Below are 17,124 nucleotides of genomic sequence, written 5' to 3'. Positions count from 1 at the left end.
GGAGAGCATACCGGAATGTATGCACTTGCTTGTATGGGCGTAGTGTGGGCCTTTTGCGACCTAGCTACTCCTATCTAGCATAGCACATAGGCGATACAGTTATGGAAAACTCTTTGACCACTTTTGGGAAAGGGGCGCTGGACTCGCTGGGTATGGACTGCCGTCTCAGGCACATGAAGGCCAATTGGCATACACACACCGTCAAGATAATGTCCTACAGCCTGGCTGGCAGGTAGCGTCTGGAAAAGCAGCCGCACAGCCATCCAAGATCCAGCGCCTCCTGCCTCTTCCTGTCTGGAGAGAAAGAGAAGTGAAGGAATCCCAAGAGGCACGGAACCAAAGCCCCCACAGGCTGGCCGGCCCACGCAGAGCGCAGCTGCTCCGGGCGGACAAAGAGCCCAGGACTCCCGCGCAGTCAGCAGTGAAGGCCAGGCCATGCTTACCTGCAAGTGAGGGCGAGCGGGGGGCAGGGGAACTGGAGGGGCGGACGGGTGGACAGCAGGGTGTCAATGAGGATAGTGCCAACACACCGCAGAGACAGCCAGCAATGCACAAATCACACCGCGTGTAAACTGCTCATCGAGAAACTAATTTGCCAGGTAAAACGTTTACCTAAAACACAATAATACGCTTTTAAAAAAAGATTCCACCATTGACAAGCTCACAGAACACAGTGCAATACTACTAGGAAACCTGTGGGGGCGCTGTGGCCCCAAATCAACCCAATGGCAACGGGTTGTTTGGTCTGGTTTATTTAACCTTGGCTAAGTGATGTATCAGTCCCGGCTTTATCTGTAAAGCCGGGGCGTTAGTGACGCCCGTGAGGCTGTGGTGTGGACTAAATGAGTGTTCAAGTAGACAGAGCACCCTGAGCCTGCCTGGCCCACAGAACCACTCAGAGAGGGCCTGCTGGCCGTTATGACCACTCTCAGAGGGCCCAGAAGGTTCTCGAGCTCCGAGGGGACCACATGCCTGATCACAAGAGCAAGTTGCCTGAAGGGCTGTGCCGAGCAGGACAGAAGGACTCGTGGCCCAGGAAAAGCCAGGGTCATTTGAGAGGTGGGACGTGGGCAAGGGAATGGGCAGTACAGGCCAGGGCTCCTTGTTTGCCATCCCTGCTCCAGCCAGACGAACGGGCTGGACAGCGGGAGACGGAGCCCTAGGGAGGGAAAGGGCCATGCCTTGGGTGGGCAAGAGTTGGCATTGGGGCTGGAACTTCCGGCTTGGTTCCCAGCCCTGCTGACTTTCTCTCTACTCTGAGGGCTGGTGGGGTGGGCTCTCAGGAGCTGGGGACACTTTCTGGGGGCTGTTGGAGCATCTCCCCTCAGCGGTGGTGCCGCCTCCTCCTTGGGGGCTCAGCAGCTTGCACCAGGCTTAATTGGGAACATTTGAGGCGAACTGCGGCCCCATGGAGAGCAGCCTTGTGAATGGCACTTTTTTGTGATGCTGAATGTGCTCCTTCAGATTTGAATGAGGCAGAATCAGCAGATACAGTATTACGCCAGAAACTGAAGGGGTGGAGAACTCTCTGCCTCATCGCCCCACCCCCCCACCGCCCCTTGAAAAAGCATGCTTTTTTTTTATATTGCAATTAAACAGTCCTTTGGGCTGATTTTGCTTCTCGACTGCTGACATTGAAAAATGCCAAACAAAGATAGCAGCTCTGTTCTCCGTGGGAGGCACCTCTGGGGAGGGGGAAGCAGCCCATGTCTCTCAGGAGCACAGGGTCAGGGGTGTCTCGCTCTGGGGCCGGGGGCTGCCAACGCCGTCCTGGAAACAGCTTCTCCGAGGGACCCATCTGAGCGGTCCTCAGGAAGGACCACCAGCCAGTGCCACGAGGTCCCATCATATCCCAGAGCCCAGGAATCAGCCTGTGAAGAAGAGGAACTCAGCCTGTGCATCTTAGATCGCCCACCTGGGGGCAGGTGTCTAGAAAGTGCAGGGCTGGGCATGGCGTATGGTCTTCATGAGAAGTGATGTGGGTCGTCTGGGCACCACTGACAGAGTTTGCCCAGCATCTGACTCTCCTTCCATCTGGGGGCATCTCAAGACAGGACCGTGCCTCCCACTTTGGAAACTAAGGCTGAACTATGCTGGGCTGTTAAATCTTGAGAAAGGGCAGGAGGTGGCAAGAACCATCAGACACATTGACCAGAAAGTTGACCGTGGAGGCTGAGACTGCAGGTTAGGGAGCTAGCCAGCTGGGTTGCCCGGCTCTTCCATTTACCCATTCATCTTGGGCAGGGTTCCTAGGCAGCACAGATGGCTACGCAGGGGACTGCTTACCAAAAGACTAGAGGTTCAAGTCCACCCAGAGGCATCTTGGGAGGCAGGCCTGGTGATCTGCTTCCAGAAAATCAGTCGCTGGAAACTCTCTGTGGAGCATAGCACCATGTCATCAACACGTCCGGGGTCGTCATGCGTGGGAGTCAACTCTCCAGCAACTGCCTCAGTCCTCTCGTGTACAATGGGCTCACACAGGTCACCCACTCAGCACAAGGCTGGACCTGGTGGGGGCTCAGCAAACGGCATCTCTCGCTGGTATTTGCAACGGAGGAGGCAGCGGAGACCCATGGATGGCAGGAAGCAGGACTCCTGCCCGAGGTCGTGGCCCCGGGAGACTGAAGGACAGGACGCCCGTGTCCTGTGGTCTGCCATCGTTGGATCAAGCCGGTGCCCTTAGCAGCCCCCGCTTCTGCTGACGCCGAGCAGGTCCATTTCTGGTGTCCTTCACCGAGGGCCCGGCCGAAGTTACACCGTCATTAAGCCACAGCATGGTTTGGAGGGAGTTTCGGAATCTGCTTGTGTGGTCAGGGCCGCCTTGGATCAGGAGCGTAATATCCGTTATCCGTCTGATCCTCCGCGTGTCCCTCAGGAGGGCAGGCATACTTTCTGTCCTCCATGGCTCCACAAGCACTTGTGGACTCCCAGATGAGGTCAGGGACTTGGAGGCTCCTGCGAAGAGAGGGAGAATCTGCCCGCCAGCGAGTCAGATTTCAGCACAGGACAACAGAGCCCTGAGCAGACCTCGTTTCATATCCCCACCCCCACCCCACCCACCCACCCCTCTCTCTGAACAAATCACTTCGCTGGGGGCTTTTACAGCTCTTATGACAATCCCTACACCCACTGTGTCCAGCGCATTTGTGCATATGTTGCCCTCATCATTTTCAAGACGTTTTCTTTCTATTTGAGCGCTTTGTCTTTTTGCCCAGTCCCCCCCCCACCTCCAGCCCCCTTCGCTCAGTACGTTGGCCCGACATACCCAGCGACGCCTGGAATGCTCTGCACCCGCGGTGTTGGTTGGCGGGATAATCACGGTTCATGCTGAGATCGCAGCCGCTGGGTGGTGCAAACAGGTAAGCGCTTGGCTACTAACTGGAAGGTTGGTGGTTCAAGCACCCCCTCCGGTGCCCGGCCCTCTGCATCCAGACAGTCACCTCCGTAAAGGCCTATGGATTCAGAGTCGAAAGCAACCAGTACAAAAACCAAAATTAAGACACAAATGGAGCTTAAAGGTAAACAAGCAGCCATCTAGCTCAGAAGCAACAAAGCCCACATGGAACAACATATCAACCTGTGTGATCACGGGGTGTCCAACGGATCACTGAAGACAAATGGGTGCATAAGCAAATGTGGCGAAGAAAGCTGATGGTGTCTGGCTATCAAAAAGTATAGCGTCTGGGGTCTTAAAGGCTTGAAGGTAATCAAGCGGCCATCAAGCTCAGAAGCAACAAAGCCCACATGGAAGAAGCACACCAGCCTATTCAACCACGAGGTGTCGAAGGGATCAGGTGTAAGGCATCATCAGAACAAAAAATCTTACCATAGTGAATGATAGGGGGAGTGCAGAGTGGAGATCCAAAGCCCATTAGTAGGCCACTGGAGATCCCCTTGCAGAGGGGTCTCGGGGAGGAGATGAGCCAGTCAGGGTGCGATGTAACAATGATGAGAAATACAACTTTCCTCTAGTTCCTAAACGTTTCCTCCCCGCTCCCACTACCATGACTCGAATTCGATCTTGCAAGTCTGGCTAGACCAGAGGATGTACACTAGTACAGATAGGAACTGAAAATACAGGGAATCCAGGATGGATGAGTCCTACAGGACCAGTGGTGTGAGTGGCAAAACAGGGAGGGTAAAGGGAGAATGGGTAGGAAAGAGGGAACCGATTACATGGAACTGTGTGTGACCTCCTCCCTGGGGGACAGACAACTGAAAAGTGGGTGAAGGGAGACGTCGGACAGGGCAAGATATGACAAAATACCCATTTATAAACTATCAAGGGCTGATGAGGGAGTGGGGAGTGGGGAGGGAGGGGAAAAATGAGGACCTAATGTCGGGGGTTTAAGTGGAGAGAAAATGTTTTGAGAAACGATGTACAAATGCGCTTTACACAATTGATGTGTGTATGGATTGGGATAACAGTTGTATGAGCCCCTAATAAAATGTTAAAAATAATAATAATAAAAAATAAACCAAAAAAAAAAAAAAAAGACGCAAATGGAAAATTCCCCAAACCCACCAGGCAGGGCAAAAAAAGGGTGTGGGGGCAGTGGGACTTGGAGGTCGGGGGCAGGAGCAGCACGGCACAGAGGCCTGCACGGGGCAGAGGGTCTGCTTGACCTCCCTCGGCGCAGCTCCTGTGGGGGTCCTTGGCCTTGGGAGAGCTCGGGGCACTCAGCGCCAGCTCTCAGGACCAGTTTCCCTTGGGGCGTGGGTCTTCTCAGCTCCCCACGGGGACACCGGCACCCTGGGCTGGGCGAGGGAAGGTGGCCGGGTGGGGAGCTGAGCTCCGGGTTAAACCGTGTCTCCTGAAAGATAGGTTGACGTTCTAACCCCCAGGACGTGGGAATGTGACCTTCTTTGGAATCGGGTCTTGGCAGATATCATGACCATATATTTTGCAAAGGTGCCCTGTTGGTTCACACGTAGGAGAGCTGTGCAGTTTGGAAACAACCATGTGATGCACATGTCCTTTGAGGGGAAAATGCAGTCGTTAGCAGGAGGTTGTCCTGGTGTAAGGCAGGGCCTAGCCAGTATGGCTGGAGTGCTCACAAGAAGAGGAGCTATGGCAGAGACAGAGTCTAGACTGATGCTGTCAGAAGCCAAGGGTCACCTGGGCTACTAGAAGCTAGAAGAGACGAGGAAGGGTCTCCCGGAGGGCCTCTCTCTGAAGACAATGTGGCCCTGCCGCACTTGGCATCCACACCCCAAACGCTCACTGTCCTCCAATCCCTTCTGACTCAGTGACCCTCTAGGGCAGGGTGGAACTGCCTCAGTGGGTTCCGAGCCTGTAACACTTTACAGGAGTAGAAAGCTTCATCTTTTTCTCTTGGGGAGGTTAGTGGTTTGGAACTGCCATCCTTTTGGGTAACAGCCCAATGCATACCCACTACACCACCAGAGGTCCTTAGAAACCAGTATGCGTGAGGGGATTTTAGCTAAGCCAGGAACCATGGTTGAAAAAGATAGTTCCGGTGTGAGACCCACCAGGACGGAGTCCCAGCTGCACCACCAAATTGCTGTGTGAACTTGAGCGAGTGAGTTCACCTTTCTGAGCGGCCCTTCCCAGGGCTGTCATGAAGATCAATGTGACGATGCACAGGAAGCACTTAGCAGTCATGTCGCTGTTGTCGCTGAAATTTCCTTAGGACCCCTTCATCACGTGATCCCCTTCCCTCATCCTCTGGGTCTCTGTCAGGACCAGACACAAGGATGCTGAGCTGGAACAGAGAGGACTGCTCTGGGTTCAGGGGAGAGGCCTTCTTGGGCTCCCCACAGCCGTGCTCTGGGGCCCAGGACTGTGTGCCCCCAGTGGGAGCCTACGGCAGGACAAGGGATTTGCTGGTGGCTCTGACGGAGCTCTGGGTGTCAGAGCAGGCCTGCCCGCCACAGGCTGTCCACTGGCTGGTTTTGAGGGAGTCGACCCCCAGGGCTCTCCTCCAGGGCCCCTTGGGTGGGCTGGAACCTCCAGCCTTTGGGCTGGCCCCCGAGCGTGTTCCCCATTGGCACCGTCCAGGGCCTCCAGTGGGAGCCAGAGCTATCATTATGTTGGGCATGGGCCCTTATTCGGAGAGTGGATGAGTTTAATTACAGGAAAACTGTGCGTAATGGAATCCTTTCGTTCCCCCAACTGTGCCTTGCAGACACCTGCTCCATTCAGAAGAGGAAGGAAAAGAAGTTTTACATTGAAAACCGCTTCTTCTGCAGTCCCTAATCACCACCTCATTGAAGTCGCTGGGACAGGATACTTTCCATGGAGAGCGAGTCAGAGTGCTAGATCAGGTCTTGGGAGGGAAGGGCCACAAAGCCATCCACGGTCAATACGCCCCAGGCATCTCCTTTTCACTTGGCTGAGATGAAGACCGTCCACCAGTAGGGTCAGGGTCGATGACACCCAGCCGTGCCTAAATGGTATGCTCTGTCACCCTCAAAGTGACAGCGACTGGAATAAAGTATAAAGCCAAGCATTTCAAACTATTCACAATTCATCACATGATGGCCGGGTGATCCCAAATATCTAAAAAGAAGCAAACGTTCCCATCCAACGTGGAGTAGCAGAGATCTCACCTTCCTACCTTGTGTCGGTCTGGGTTGACTAGAGAAACAAATCTATAAACATGTGTAAAAGAAAGAGCTTCATAAGTCCAATATTAGCCCATATGTCTGAAACCAATCTATAAATTACTCTTCAGACTCTTGCCGCAACACGTGCAATGACACGGAATGCAGGAAGATCGCAGACCAGTGGGTGGAAAGTCTTGTGGATCCAGTGGCAATGGAAGAATCTCAACGCTGGAACGGGTCTCCATGTGGCGCCTCCAGCTCCAGGGCTCTAGCATAGCTCCATGTGTCTTGTCCGCAGGAAGACGAAGCAGAGAGTGTGAGTGTATCTGGCCTCCATTGAGCGATTTATATCTGAGGCGCCTCCAAATGAGGTCATCAACCTGCGACCTGATTGACAGGCTAGACTCCACCCCTTTGCAAGTTGACAGGAGATTATGTAACTGCCACATACCCGAAATTAACAAAACACCAGACCAAATAGACTCACTCACTGCCATTGAGTCCATGGCTTCTAACCGCTGACCTTGAGGTAGGAGCTCAACTCATAACCACTCTGCCACCAGGCTCGTCACCAATATACCGGATGATGGATTTCAGACAGTGGACAGCAGGCAGCAGAGGACTGTGCCCCCAGAGAGGGACACCAACAAAATGAGCCATTGGCCCAGCTTCCTGCCGGGGGAACACCTCCGTGGAGGCAGGGGGAGCCCAGGAGGAGCCCAGTCTCCCTGAGTGGGAGAGACAGAGACGTCAGCATGGGTGGCGTTTACCAGAGAAGTGAATGTTGAATGAAGGTGCAGTTCTGGGGATCTTCCGAGGGCTGATCAGTGCATACATGTGACGAGAGGCCCCGAGGCTGCGGAGAGACCCGCCCAGGAGCAGAGAAGACCATCTCAGAGCTCACACAAGGGAGGGTGTCGATGCAACATGCTCAACAAAGTCTTACCAAACCAAATGCAACAATATGGGGGCTGGAGTGGGGGTGGGAGGAAATGCACTTCACCATAACCAGGTGAAGTTTGTTTCTGGGATGTAAGGATGGTTTAATATTCAAGAGTCCACTAATGTACTTCATCACATAACAAGGCTCAAAAAGAAAAAACATAGGATCATTCAAAGAGATTTTTTAAGTGACAAACTCTCATCTCCGTTCATGATAACATGACTCACAGCAGCCTAAGGATAGAAGGGGAGTCCTCGAGTTGATAGAAGGCAATATAAAAATAACTTCACCGAGTACTATACTTAATGGTGGAAGACTGATCGCCTTCCTTCCACGATCAGGAAAAAGGCAGGAACGCCCCACCCGCACGGTCATGGAGCGTCTGGCTAGTGCAGTGAGGCAGGAAAAGCAAGTGAAAACATAGTGATTGAAAATAAGCACACTATCTCTATGTCGAAAAAACTTACAGATGCTACAAACATAAAAATTAAAAAGGTAATAGTATACAGGGAATTTAGTAAACGTGTAAGATACAAAGTGAACGTTCTAGAATCAGTTACTTTTGAACATACCAGAAACAAACCACTGGGAATTGAGCCCTGGTGGCGCTGCTGGGTAACTGCAAGGTCAGTGGCTCAAACCCACCAGTCTCCTCCTAGGAGCAAAATGAGGCCATCTGCTCCGACAAGATTCAGAGCCTTGAAAATTCTAAACAGTGCTGACGGGTCGGTGGAGTTTCATTTATAATAACATTAAAGTATTTAAGAGTAAATTCATCCAAGATATTCAAGATGTATATATTGAAAACTACAAAGCATTGCTGAAAGAAATTAAGCCCTAAGTAAATGGAAAGAAGTATTATGCTTGTGATAAGAGTTGCATGAGCCCCCAATAAAATGATTTAAAAAAAAGAAGTGTTATGCTCATGAGAAGATTCTATATTGTTAAGATATTATTTCTTTCCAAATTAATCTATAGATTCAATGCAAACTGGAAAGTTCTTTCTAACATGTAAATGCATAGAAACAAGAAGAGCAATAAATGCAAGAAAAAGAGCAAGACGGTTGGTGGACTTACAGGATCTGGGCTCAAGACTTTGATAAGATAAGGCTATAGTGATCAGAGCAATGTGGACATGACATAAAATGAAGAATTAAATCAAGGACATAGAATAAAGAGGTCCAAAAAAATCCATACATATATGAACAACTGTTTTTGTTTTTTTTTACTTATCGGTTTTTTAAACTTTTTATTATACATTAGGTGAATTCCAGAGCAGACCATCAGTTTCACATTCAACTGGTCAAGTGAATTTTGAGCAAGATGAAAGCATGCTCTTTTGTTTTGTTTCGTTTTACAAATTGTGTCGGGACAATGCACAGTCATTTGACAAAAATAGACAAACCAACCAACCACCTGTGACTCTTACCTCAGACCTCCTAAAAATTCAACTCCAAAAGGATCTTACCTGAGTACGTGCTAAAATGATAAGACTTCGGGAAGAAAATCTCGGTGATGATTCATTTATTCAATACAACGCAAGATGTCTTTTAAAAGTTCTGCTAAGAGAGGCAAAGGCCTTGCGCGAGAGCTGGCAGACCATGGAGACGGGGCGTCTGAGTGGAGGAGGGACGAGCCTCACAGTGCTGGCGGCCGGCGTGTCCATGGAGTCGCGAGCAGACTCGGAGGGGCTGATGGCGACGGACATCATCGTTGCTGCTGTTCTTAGATGCTGCCGCCTCGGTTCTGAGTCATGACGTCCCTTTGGCACGGCAGACTGAAACACTGCCAGGTCCTGGTCACCACCACAGTCCTCGCCAGGTTGAGCCCATCCTTGGAGTCGCGGGGTCAATCCATCGTGCGGAGGGGCTTCCTCTTTTTTTGGCTGACCTTGTTTCACCAAACAGGACGGCCTTCTCCCGACACCATGTCCAAGGAGCACTCTGGCCATACTTCTTCCAAGACAGATTGCTCCTTCTTCTCGCAGCCCGTTCTTCACCAACACCATAGGCCCAAACCGACAGGTGTGTGTCTTTCTTATGCCAAATCTCACGTGCATCTGAGGCGACCGAAAACACCCTGGCCTGGGTCCAGCACACCTTCTCTTCCAATTAACGTCTTTGCATCGCCACACCTCGCCTAGGCCTTCGGTAGCCGTTTGGCCCAATGGACTATATTGTCCGATTCCCTGACTGCGGCTTCCGCGGGCACTGGCTGTGGATCGAGGTAAAATACGGACAAGTGGATAAGGGCAGTCTTTCCTCGTCTCATCGCGGGTGCTTCTCAGTCCACGGGGAGGATTTCCGTCGTTGCTGTGCCAGGGTGCGACCCACAGTGAGGGGTGTTGGCACCGATCTTCATCACTGGGTGCTTCACGGCCCTTTCTCCACCGACAGCAGCCTCCCCGCACCTCCTACCACCCCCCACGCACCGTGGTCAGGACTTCGTAACAGGGCTTGGGGAGGTCATCCTCAGGAGTCCAGGTGGCCAGGGCAAAGGATGGCAAGTCGGGAAGGTGACTTTGGGCCAGGGATGGGGTTGGGTGTCCCAGCCAGGCAACTGGGGTGAGGGCGGTGGGGCCCAGGCTGTCATCAAAGGAGAACAGGAAGGAACGAGAGAGAATCAGCCAGACAACAGGGCTTGAATCAGGGAGGAAGGAAGCTTGACGTGAGCAAATCTGCGAAGAACTCCGCAGGCAGCTTCCGTGGCACGCCGGCATGATTGGACTTGGGGTGGGGCATGGAGAGGGAGGGGTGAGGGTAAACCAGGGGCCAGGATGATGCCATTCACCCAGGCAGAGAGGAAGAGGGGAAGGTGGGTGCAGGGACAGACATCAACTGCAACTTTGCCAGTGTGAGGCTTGGGTGCTGGTGGCTACCGGCGCTTGCCCATTGGGCGCCGGCGGTGAGCCTGTGGGGCAGAGCACTCTGGGCTGAGCAGGTGCTGGGGTGATCAGCAGATGGAGCGTTGGGAGGAAGGGAGCCTGGGCGTGGAGACGGTGCCCAGGGAGAGGGGCCAAGTGCCGAGGGCACCAGCGCTGAGTGTTGACAAGATGCTTAAAAGGACAAGGAAGGAGAGTGGTCTGTTTCCTGCCAGCGCCTTCTTGGATCTGACGGGAGGGACCATAAGGGAGAGATGGGTGTGTGTGTGTGTCGGGGGGATTGGGGGGGGGCCTGGCCCCCAAATGGAAGGAAACAGGCCTTTGCAGAGGTGCCAGACAAAAGTGTTACCCTAGGAATCAACCGACCCAGTGTCCTCATGTCCCAACCGGATTTTTTTAAAAACAGAGTTGGGCCAAATTCAAGTGACTGTGAGTCCGGAAGCCTTGGTGCCAGGGCTCCAGTCCACCAGCGAGTGGCTGCAGACACGCTCCCGCCGCACTTCCGCCGGTCACCGTCTCTTCAGGAAGCTTTCGAACAGAAGGTCTGGTCATCAGTGTGGTTTCAGAGGGGTCTGCGGGGTCAGTTAGCCAAGGCAAAAAAAGAAGTTCAGAAGGTGCCGCTGACTCTATTCTGGGTGTGTGTGATCTTGACAGATGTTCTCAAAGATCACAGGACAATCATGGTGCCTATTATGAGAAGATCAAGGCTGTATCATGACCACACGCCTTCTCCTTCTGGAAGAGGGGCCTGGGCCGTCCTGTGAGGCTGTCGGGGGACCTGGCCCCGTCCACCCTACAGCCTGGCTGTGCCCCGCCCTCAGGACAGTCCAAAGGAGCACGCTTGCAGTGTCTTGAGGACGCCAAAGCCTTCTGTTGAACACGGCGTGGATCGAAGCGTTTAGGATTTTTCATTTCTTTTGGGAGTTAGAGAGATGGAAACAGCGCCTGCAGAAATGTCTAGACCTGGGTGGCGGTTGTATCGAGAAACAAGAGCTCGACGTTTTGATATTTTCACTTAATCGAGATTTCTATGAGGTCAGAGCCACGCGTTCGATCGAACTTCCTGTCTCTGTGAGGAGAGACGGGTCCCCGGGGAAGGATATCACGCTTGGTCAAGCAGAGGGACAGTGAAAAAGAGGAGGTCCCTCGGCAAGCTGGGCGCACACAGGGCTGGCGACAACGGGCTCACACATACGAACACTGTGAGGGAGGCACGGATGGGGCCGTGCTCCGCCCTGTTGTGCACAGAGGCCACTCGGACTCTGAACGGACCGGTGACACTGACGACAGCCCAGCTACAAGCCCACTCACCCTGGGGGTGCTTTCTGTTTCTGCTTCATTTACTCGTCTCCCCGCAGCCACTTCCTGCGCTCCTGCATCAGGGCTGCGTGTGTGGATGCTGGAGAGTCCCTGGGGGACGGATCCCACACAAAGCTCAGCCAAATAGAGCTTCTAGGATGGTGGCCGCAGGTCACAGAGGGGCTGGCAGTGCCTGGGGGCCAGAAGGGTGGGCGCCCCAGAGGGAGCATCTCCAGACCCTTTCTGCTCTGTCCCGTCTCGGCACTGGTGCCAGTCTCACGGTTTCTAGATGTGCCGTCCATGGCACCACAGCTCCTGCCCAGGCCCAGGGCTGTCTGCCCCGCACGCCGCACAGCCAGCCCCCACTGGACAAGGGTGAAGTGCCTGTGGGCACCCAAGACCCACATTTGCAAAACTGAAGCTGGTGTCTGACCTCCTCTTCATCCTCATCACTACCTCGGTGGAGGGTGTCGTCCTGGCCTCCTGGCTCAACCTCTCTTCTCACCCCAATCCCAGCCACTCAGGAGGGGGTCCCATGGATGCTGCCTGCTAAGTTCGTCTCACATCGCCCTACCTTGATCTTTCTAAGTCCCTCCTAGCTGTCTGGTTCGCTCTCCCTGCCCATCTCTTTCTCCTGGCCTACGTTAGCTTCCCTAAGGTAGAGCAGACGGGAGGTTTTTGGTGACAAGTGACATTAACCCAACTCACATTAGCTTAAGTTACCCACTTCACCCAACCGTTCAGAGGTTTGCTTCAGGCATGATTGGATCCGGACGGAGCCACATTAGTAGGATGGGTCTCTGTACGCGGTCTCACGCTGTGCTTATCTCCCCCAGCATCAGCATCACCCTGTCTCTGTGGGCTGCTCCCCTTCCCGCCCTCTCCAGCCCCGCAGAAAGGAGATCGCTCTTTTCCGGGCAGAGTGAGTCACAGTGAAGAGGGTCGAGCATGGCTCCCCACCACCAGGGGCTCTTGGGATGCAAGTTGGATGCGGAGGCCCGTTTCTTCCAGAAACCCACTCCCCTGCCCCCCGAGTTTGTCAGGGACTGGCAGCCTGACCTGACTCGGTGCCAGTGGAGAACACCAGCCCTCAGCTGCCGTGGACGGCAACACCCACACCGAGAGCGGGAGGTGGCGGTGACGAGGGAGCTGTCCAAGAGCAGTGTTAATGAGAGTCATCGACACAGAGCTTTCCCCATCTCTGCCCAGTTACCACGCCGCACGATCGCCATCACGCACGTCTGTAAGTAGGTGTTGCGTGAACGCGAGTATGTGCGGTATTTTATCACAGCGCCGAACCCTGCCCTGTGACGTTTCCCACGTGGCTGGTGCAGCACGTCGCGCCCAAGCCTGCTGTCTGCTCACAGCCCCGTATCTCTAGACTCAGCCTCCACCGGATTACGCAGCCCCTCTGCCCACCCCGGCGGCGTAGGCTGGAAACTCAGTCCGGGTGAGCCTGAGAGCACCCTTGGGTCAAAGCCCAAACTGCCCTGGCTCCAGGGAGGTCAGGGCTTCAATGTGGGTGTCATGGGTGTGGGAGGCCAAGGTCCGTACATTCCTCCAGGCATTCAGACCCCTGAGAGGGAGGAGTCTAATGAGGTAAGTGGTTGAGTGCCTGCCAAGGAATGCTAGCTCGTAGGGGCCTCCTTAGAACCTCTTCTAATCGGGGTCCCTCCAGGCTGCACCCCAGAAGTATGTCCCCCTTTCTTTGGTACTTGGTACTGAGCGGTTGTCTTGGAAAAGGCTTCTCCTCCTGGGAGCGCTTCAAGAACCTCCTTCGCCAGAGCGCTGAGCCTGGTCACAGACGCCAGATGTAGGCAGGCTTGTTGTCTGGACAGGACTTCCTGAAGCTGTCCCACAGTCTGGGCTTTGGGAAGGCCTGGAAAAGCCAGCACTCTGGCGAGTTTGAAGGACAATTTCCTAGAAGAGCCTGCAGCCAAGTTCAAGGAAGTCACCAGTCCTGGGGCGCCCCCTGCTTGTCATAACTACAAACAGCACCCAACAGAACGCAGGCGGCTGCAAGGAGGCTCAGGGCAGAGCCGACCTGTCTGAGCTTCTAGCTCCCAGCTTCCAGGAAAGACCACTGGCAAGGGATGGGCAGGCAGGCCCTCCCTCCAGGTGGAGAGCAGCTCCCCAGACAGCATCTAACCACTGTGTGCAGAAATGTGTCCACAACACTCTCTTCTCTCCCCTCTCCAGCAGACAGGAACTCGGCTGTCAAGCCTTGGACGCCCAAATGCCCCGGGTTCTTCTGGCAAATCCCTTCAAGGCTCTCTCTGCCCTGTGAGGCTGACCCACTGCCCACTTGCCAGGGTTGGCTGGGGTGGACTGTCCCAGCTGCTTACGTGTTATTTGAGATGGCGCTCACCCAAGTGCCCTGTAAGAGTCTGAACCATGTCGACTGGCTCGGGCACACAGCATGCCCTGGCTCAGAGAGCAGGTGCTCTGTGGCCCCAGCCGGGGACAGCAGTCCCAGACCCACCACCCTCACCAGAGAAAGACTGGCATCCTCCGCACCTCACAGGGCCTGGAGTGGGCTCTGGGCTGGCAGAGCCATTCTTAGAAGAAGACCCTCCCATGTGAACATTAGGGCAGGGGCTGGGGCCCAGCCACCGCCAATGGGGTGGCCCTCCTTATTCAGGGTTCAGCGGTTCTCAGCTGTCCTGAGGTGCAATTCACGCACAATAGGTGGGTTCTTGCATAGCCTCACTTCCGAGTAAGAAAAGGCTGAAGCCCTTTCACTGCTTCCCAAGCTGCAGCTGCAGCGAGCGAAGGTGACTGTCATGGAGACTTTGCCGCAAGTGGGCTTGGGTCAAAGTGAGGGCATGTTTACATTCCCTTAAAGAGCAGGAGACATTTCCCCCGAAGTCAGATATTTGAAACCCGGGGCAGCCCCCAGCCCCTCTTCTCCACAAGATAGCGAACATTTCTATCATTCCCAGAAGTTCACTTGGTTTTTGCCCCCAAAAGACCATCCTTAGGGATACTCCTCAAGGGGGTGAGGGGTCTGTTCACTGACCCGGGCACACACTGACCTTTCTCTTTGTAGATCCCAAATCTGACCTTTGCCCAGAAGACTGTAGTGCACCATCAGTCCATATATAGTTTGATGAGACCGGTTTGGTGCACGCAGAGCCATGCTCTTGAGATTCGTCTGTGTTGCTGTATGCAGGCAAGGCTTCAGAAAGCTCATGGGGGAAATGGGATCAAAAGAGAATGGGATCTTCCCACAAACTCTCAGAAGCACCCCTCTACCCCCTCCTGTATATGTCAGTAGATAGATAGCGGCCGTCCAGTCAACTCTGATGCACTTACGGACAGTGAAACAGTGCTGGCTGGGCTGGAGCATCCCGGCATCACCGGCACGTTCTAGTGCAGACCTGGGGGTCTTTTTCATGCCAGGGGCCATTTGGATATTGATAACATCATTCCTGCGCCATGCTGGCCAAGCATTTCGTGAACTCACTCCCTGATGTGATGACTGTCCCTGTTTCTCTGTGGCGAGGCGTGTGATGTTAGCTGGGATCGATGATCTCCCTGGCCCGGCATGGCCGGGGGGCCGGAGGTTTCCCCACCCCTGTTCTAGTCCGTCACTGTGGCTACTGTGCCAATCCGTCTCCCCACAGGGTCTCCCTGGCTGGTCCTCCACTCCGTCAGATAGGATGCCCTCCTCTAGAGGCTGATCCCTCCTGGGGATGCATCCAAAGCAAGGGTGTAGGTTTCGAGGGCGAATTTTAGGAACTAGATGGTCAGGACTTTCTTCCTACTCTGACTTAATCTGGAAGCTCCCACGAAACCTATCCAACAGGTGAGCTGGTTGGTGTTTTCAGGACTGGTGGCATCCTTTCCAGCATCAACGCCACAGGCAAACCACCTGAGGGGTGGGACTGTGCCTGCAGTCCAGGCCTTTGTACTGCTGAGCCCGCACTGCAGGTGGTCCTTTGGTGGTGGAAACCGCTAAGCACTCGCGCGGAAAGGTTGGCAGTTCAAACCCACCCCGAGGGTCTTCAGAAGGAAGCCTGGGGCTCTGTTTTGGAAAGATCACGGCCTTCAAAACCCTACGGAGCAGTTCTCCCCTGTGTTCAGGGATCTCCACCAGCCGGAATCGACAGGGAGGTGAGCCTGTGGTTGGGGTCCGCAGCTGAGAGGAAGATCAGAGTCCTACGGCGTGGGCCAGGTGATCCTGGGAGAAAAGCAGGTGGCGGGGTCCCGTTCCCCAGGGGTGGTCAGTATGGTCCCTCCCCTCAGGCTTCTCTCCCTGCCACTGTCCCTGCTTCCCAGCAGGACTCTGAAGACTGTTGCTGTTTTCCTGGCTGTCTTCGTTTTGGCCCCCTGTCTCTCAGGGGGCATGGCCCCAGAGACCCTCGGCCAGCAGGGCAGGGGGCCAGGCACGCTGTCAAGTGTCTCTTGCTGAGAGCACAGAGCCGTGTCTCTTGTGACCCCATTTCCTCCTCTCATGTCCAGAGCAGAACCTTCGATCCCTTTTCTCCGGTGGATGTTCTTCTTTACTGATGGGCAGCTATTGAAAGGCCGCTCTCCGGCCTTGGGCCTGTCCCTCCTGAGTCGGGCAGAGTCAGCAGACCTGGCCCACAGGCCAGGATCTCTTTTTTGTCTGAGTGGGAGGTGGCAGCTGCCAGGGTCAGATTCCTGAGCCACTGTGGGTTGACGGGGTGGGAAAGCTCCTCCCTTCCATTTGGTCTTGGCCCCTCAGCACCCTGGGAGTTGCAGCCATGTGGATGAGAGGAAGAGACGGGACCAGAAGAGAAACCGCTCTAGCTCTGGCTGGCTGCGTCCTCAGCAAGACACTTGACAGTGTGCCTGGCCCCCTGCCCTGCTGGCCGAGGGTCCCTGGGCCCACGCCCTCTGAGAGATGGGGGGGCCAATACTTTGAAAATCAAAATGTCTAGTTTATTTTTCTATTAACAAGAACAGCCCCCACACCCCACAGATTCTTCACACCTATACCTCAACTCTCTCCCCTCCTTGACGCATGATCTTAGCAAGCTACCCGGCTCCCGAGGCCCCTGCGTTCTCGTCTTTGAAGTGGGGACAGGAGGGATGCAAAGCGCTGGGGATGAGGGATGCAAAGCGCTGGAATGTCACCTCGCACGGCTGAGGGTTCACCATGGACTGGCTGCGATGGCAGTGGTCACGAAGGTGATGATGGGTTTGTCCTGCAGCCCAGCGAGGTGGGGCTGCCGCATGCATGGGCCTCGATGGGCTGCCGAGCGATGCAGGAGACATCACGCCCCTCAGGGACCAACACCTCTGTCTGTCTGAGCTGTCCCTGTGGGAGAGCCTCCTCCCGACCTCCCACTGCACGGCCAGGCTCTGCCTCTACCAGCCAGGGTAGCTATGGAGGGCGGAAACCACCCCGCAACATCACAAGGGCTTGATCATGAATTCCGAAAGTTAAAAAGTCAACAAAATA

Source organism: Echinops telfairi, unplaced genomic scaffold, assembly GCF_000313985.2.
Source record: "Echinops telfairi isolate 266 unplaced genomic scaffold, ASM31398v2 ScPeMD7_443;HRSCAF=831, whole genome shotgun sequence".
In the NCBI taxonomy this organism is placed as follows: Eukaryota; Metazoa; Chordata; class Mammalia; order Afrosoricida; family Tenrecidae; genus Echinops; species Echinops telfairi.
Note: the sequence above shows the minus strand (reverse complement) of the source record.